This window comes from Phaethon lepturus, unplaced genomic scaffold (assembly GCF_000687285.1).
Source record: "Phaethon lepturus isolate BGI_N335 unplaced genomic scaffold, ASM68728v1 scaffold10954, whole genome shotgun sequence".
In the NCBI taxonomy this organism is placed as follows: domain Eukaryota; kingdom Metazoa; phylum Chordata; class Aves; order Phaethontiformes; family Phaethontidae; genus Phaethon; species Phaethon lepturus.
This window is the reverse complement of record NW_010532689.1, coordinates 7,440-12,993: the sequence shown is the minus strand read 5'-3', so window position 1 is coordinate 12,993 and position 5,554 is coordinate 7,440.

The following is a 5,554-nucleotide window of genomic DNA, read 5'->3' as shown; positions in this document are numbered from 1 at the left end:
CCTCAACGGAGATCAGACCCCCTGCACCGGGCTGCCTGCGCAGAGCACACCGGGCAGCACACATAAACCGAGCAGACAAGCCAAGGGGAGCGGCAGAAACAAGTCAGGGGAGAAAAAATATCTCTTCCCACGGGCAGACAACAGACAAGTGGCAAAGCTGCGGTTTTAGTCTTTGTTTTCAGCTCAGGGTAGTGCCCTTATTACCGGACCCTGCTGCTTTTGCCACCCAACTGCTCTTCCTTAAGACTGGGGCTGATCTGCAGTGCTCATATTGATGAGTTAACACTTCCTCACAGCAGAGTCAGGAGCAACTAAGTGCTACGCAACCACTGGAAAAGAGCTCTCCAGAAGCTCCCAAAGTGCTCCAGAAAGATCTGTGTCCTTGTGCCTCCTTTTACTCAGAGAAAGAGGGAAGGAGAGGCAACCTGCCCGAAGTTACACAGCAGGCAAAGCCAGAAATACGAGATTATCGGAATCATTCTTGCGTGTCTACTCTAGTTTATTCTGACCTCTCCTGGCATTCCCGCGCACTACTTGAAATGTCACCATTTCCTTCACAGTTAAAAATCAAAGAAAAAGGCTGAGGTGGAGCAGTGGGGGAAAGTCTACAAGGGGGTTCCAGGTGCTCAGTTCATGCATTTCTGGGCTGAAGTACTTGATCCATACCACCCCCGCGGCCAGACCTGTCCTGCAAATTCTTGTGACATAATTACATCAGGCAAGCATAAAATTAAATGCAATCCCTAACCTCGGAAAAACAACCAATGCCCAGTTTTTACCAGTAAAGTTTATTTTAGGTAAGGAACCGTTCACTGCGGGAGCACAACTGGGCAAGGTGCAGCCCTAGCTTTGTGTGGGTCACTCCTGGTGCCCTGCCCATCCCATTTAGATGCAGCCACAGTCTTTACCTGCAAACCACTTGCTGCTGAAGGAGGTCTGATCCTGAGCATCCAGGACAGCAAGATATTCACATGCTCGAGGAGCAGGCGAGCAGACCAAGATACCCTGCGAAAAAGCTCTAGCTTCCTGACGCTGCAACAGCGTTTATCACGAAGGTTCTGCAGAACGGTTGTTTGGAGAACAGAGGAAAACTGGCAGTCCGGACGCAGCTCGGGCAGGAGACCTCAGTCCGTCTCCCTCATCGCCCTCGCTGACCGGCGTCTGTTTGGCTGCCCAGTTCAGAAATGAGACTGGGGAGCAGGATGCTCCTGTTTTAACTGGTGGATGAGCTGTGCCCTCTAGTGGGGTCTGGCTCAGCAGGAGCCAGAGAAGGGCCCATCCAGGAGGCAGGCGCCCAAGCCCGCGCAAGGCGCGCGCTCCCTTGGGCCCCAGAGGACTCGGGGGCATTTACACCAGTCAGGCCGTAGCGCTTAGTTGTGGGCATCTTTTCTTACACCCTCTCCTTTTATAAAAGCCCTTAACAAAGGCATCCTGAGACATAACATCTGCTCGGGCAGATGAGACTGGTATGAAAATAACAGGGCACGAGACGGGTGCTTATTGCAGCAACGCAAATTGGAAATGAAGTTTCTCTTAGCAGCTACAAAGCAATCCTTTCATAAGGCTTCAAAGCCTTCCAGCCAAGACTGAGCGCCCCGTTTTTTTACTAAGATTCTAAGAATTAGGTGCTTAGTTTAGGTGCATGATGTTACCCTAGCTTGTAGGTCCAAAACAGTGGGTAAATGGGAGCAGGCTGCCTTTCAGCATGGCTCATTGCTGGATTCTTGCTGCAGTAATCCCAGCCTAACGTATCCATGCCCCCAGCCCTTCCCAAACCCTGAAAATACCTTTCTACCCCTCTGCTGTGCCAGTGTGACCGTTCACAGGGTCACACTGAAGCTCCCACTGAAGAACTGATCTATCCAAAGCCTTGGGAAAAAAAATAAGGCTTTAAGTCAGCTCATTTCACAGCACAGCCTTGTGAAACAAGTTATGGGAGAGGGGTGGGAGCACAAACTGCTTCTGTGCTGAAAAAATTATAACCAGCCTCAGAGGGTTTGAGTTTTCATAGAGTTGTTAGGAACGGTCTTCAAAGGATCCCCAGATCTTGTTCTAGGGAAGAGATGTGGGAAGGTAAACGCTTTCCTTCCTTCTGGCAAAAAAGCTGCGTGCAGGCTAAGATCCGCTCTCAGGCTGGAGGCATACCTGGGTATACTTGAGCCAGTTTTGCTGCAACGGTGCAAATCCGTGCACGGACACATTCCCAGAGGAAGGGAAACACTCGTTTAGCTCACAGACCTAAACCTCTCATGGTGATTCCACTTGGTGGGGGCACGGCTCCCGTATGACATCTGTGCAAATCTGGTACATGGCATTTCACCATAGGAATGGGAAGTGGTCGGGCGCAGCAGTCAGGCCGTGGAAGTCACAAGACATGCTCTTCATTTCAAAACTGGGATCACATTTTATTTAAGCTTGTTTGTAGGACTCCTACTTTTCACCCTGCTCCCTGTGACTATTAGGACTAGGTTTCATAAAGTCTGTTTCACTTCCAGAAAACTTTAGGAGCTGTTACTTGAAGGAAAGACACTGACGGAAATAAAAACCCTATCTTCATTTAGATTTTTAATTATCAGATCTTCCTGTTCTCACTCCAGACCTGTTATCTCCAATGCATTAACATGCTGTGATTTCTCTCTCAAGATTTTAGACCTTTAACAAAAGCAGCCTTCTCCAAAGCACCAAGCCCCAGCTGCCCGTGGTAACTAGTTATTACCTTAATTAAAAGGCAGTAAAAACCCAAGTGCTCAGTTTTTGCTCGCTTTGCACCTTCCCAGCTCGTCTGCTGAAGCACTGAAGGAAGAGAAGCGGGTGTGCTGTCTCCCAGCAGCTGGTAAACCAAATATTTTTTTTTTTTTGCCCCCCCTTGGCAAGCCGGGCCCCAGGTGTACACCGAATTTTTTTTTTTTTTTTTTTTTTGCCCCCCCCTTGGCAAGCTGGGGCCCAGGTTATCTGAGCCTGTACCCTGGCACAAGACCAAAGCCAGGTCTAACACGCGTCAGCAGAAATTGCCATATTATAAAAACCCAGAGAAGGCCAGATTCCTGGCACGCTGTGGCTCCGGCCGGCCCCACACCCAGCCCTCCCTGATCCTCAACCCCCGTGCTGGGGCGCGGGCTGCTTTTACTCTTCGTGTTGCTGGTAGCCAAGCTGGCCTTGGACCCCGAGGCACAGGGGAAAACCCCATCCATGCATCCATCGCCAAACCCCAGCACGGGAAGCAGGGAGAGATGGACGGAGGGGGTGCCGGGGGGCATGGCCATCGGCCCCGCTCGGCATGACGGCAGCCCTGTGGTCCCGCCTTGCCGGTGGGTCTAAGGTTCAGTGATCTCCAGTCACCCTCACCTTTGACATCGCTCCTGGGAGCTGCCGGGTGGTTTCGCTTTTATTTGTCCTCAGCACCGAGAGGCTTGGGCAGCCGGACGGGGCTGTTGTCCCACCGTCCCTGACACCACGGACCGGAGTGCTGGGAGGAGAGCAAGGCTTCGGGAAGGTAACGGCAACCTCTGCCCCAGCCCTGACCCACCATCTCCGAGGTGCCTTTCCCAGTCACGCTCCCGGGACTCTTACCCTCCCATCGGGAAGCAGCCCCATATCCCAGCCGTAAAGGGACATCCAGCACCATCCTCAGCGGCTCCCTGCCCAAGAGGAGAGATTTTAGGAAGACTTAGGAACCCCTCTGCCCTACCCCCATCCTCTCGGGCAGCCAAAGAGCTGCTGCATAGGTCTTAGAGCGCTTGGTCTCACCCGCAGCCCAGGGCGGTCTCCATTTATTGTGCCTTATTTCCCCAAGTCGCTCCGGCTGCGCAGTTAATGACCCTTATTCTGTTCCTCTTAGCTTTGAGGAGGGCTGATTGCATTGAGAAATCAGCACTATGTAAATCTAACACTGTTTACACATTAAGTCATTGCAGTTGGGATTTTTCATATCCCCTGGTAACCTTGGCTTAAGCAAACTTTCCAAGCGGCCACGCTCCTATACCAGCACTGCCAGAGCTTTAGCAGGTAGGAGGAGGCTCCCAAAAGCAGAGGAGTGCTTTGAGATGAATACTAGAAGTTAATTGGGGAGGTAGGTGCGTGACCACTGTCCAGGGGTAAAAAAAAAAAAAAAATCTAGATCTGAAAAAATCTGAAAACATAGTGTCCAAAAATTGCAGGACTAGATACGGCAGACTTACATGGGAAGCATTGGGGTCCTGGTTTTTCCCGAAGAGCTCATTAACTGTGGTTCTTTTTCACGGCTGCACCCCTGCAGAAACTCAGCAAATGTCTTTAAGGGTTTTAGGATCTTGTTAGAGCTTGTGGTTTAGAAAAGTGTAGACATCAGTTAGATATTATTAGACTTAAACATCATGAATTTCCCAGGAAGTTAGGGTCTTAAATAACACTTCTCAGTAGCTCCATCTCCAAAGGTATGCATTTCTTTTCTTTTCTTTTTTACTGTTTTCCTTTGGAAATAAAAGGCTTATCCCCTGACAATAAATATACCAGGATCCCCCCTCCCTAGGTTAAAAATACTGCAGAGATACTAATTTATCGAGTGGCAAAAGACAAGCCCTTGCTGTTGCATTCCAGGGCAAATATCTACTTTGCCACCTCACGTTTCTGTTTTTTTATTACTAGTGTTTATGCTGGTAAAACATGAGTTTGAAAGGATGCTCCTCAGATAAAGTCTACTTCCCTGCTAATTATGAACAACTGAGTCACCCTCACAAACAGATTTGTCAGGTTCCTTCTTGGAAACAGTGAGGGCAGGCGGTTCAAGTGCAGTATCACTGATCTGGCCCTGCTGCCGTGCACGGCAAACAGATTACCTTTAAGTTGATTTACATTAAACCAGTGGGCTGCATAGGGGAAGCTGGTTAATGCTGGTCAGAGCTGCCTCCGCATACACATCCATTGCCCACGGGAAGGAGAGAAGAGACATCGAGACGAGGGAACGAGGGTGTCTGGCCGAGGACACAGTCTTCTGGGTGCAGTGATGCTTAAGCCTCCGTTAGGAAGTGAGAAATGATCTGCGTCGTGGCTGGTTTAGGTACTCACCTTCTAGGTAAGTGTAAGACCCGGCAAGCCTACCCCGAATACCTGCTGCTAGACACAGCTGTCATAAAATATTAAGCTGTGTTTGGAGACTAAATCCACCAACAGGATTTTTACAGCTGATTTATTGAAGAGAAATGCTTGTCTAGACTAACCTCCAGCTCTTTCTATAGAGTCTGAGCAGGTTCAGCTTTCCCTGCCCCTCGGCGTGGCCTCTGGGCACGAGGACAGGACTTGTAACACTTCAGCTGCTCCCTAAGTTGTTGCGTTATTCTTTATCGAACTAAAAAGCCCCGAAATCCAACATCTAAGCAGTCCCAGTGCAGGTTACACCTCAGCCTTGCAAAGCCTGCATGGGAAAAATTTACTAATGCTATTTTGCACGGAAGCGTCGGTGACTTCTTCAGAGTTTTGAGTTTGCAGTGAGATAAATCAAACTTGTTCCAGTTACACCGACCGAAGCTTTCTGGCATGCAGGTGCACTCTGCTGGGGCTTAACTCACAGAAATCAGCA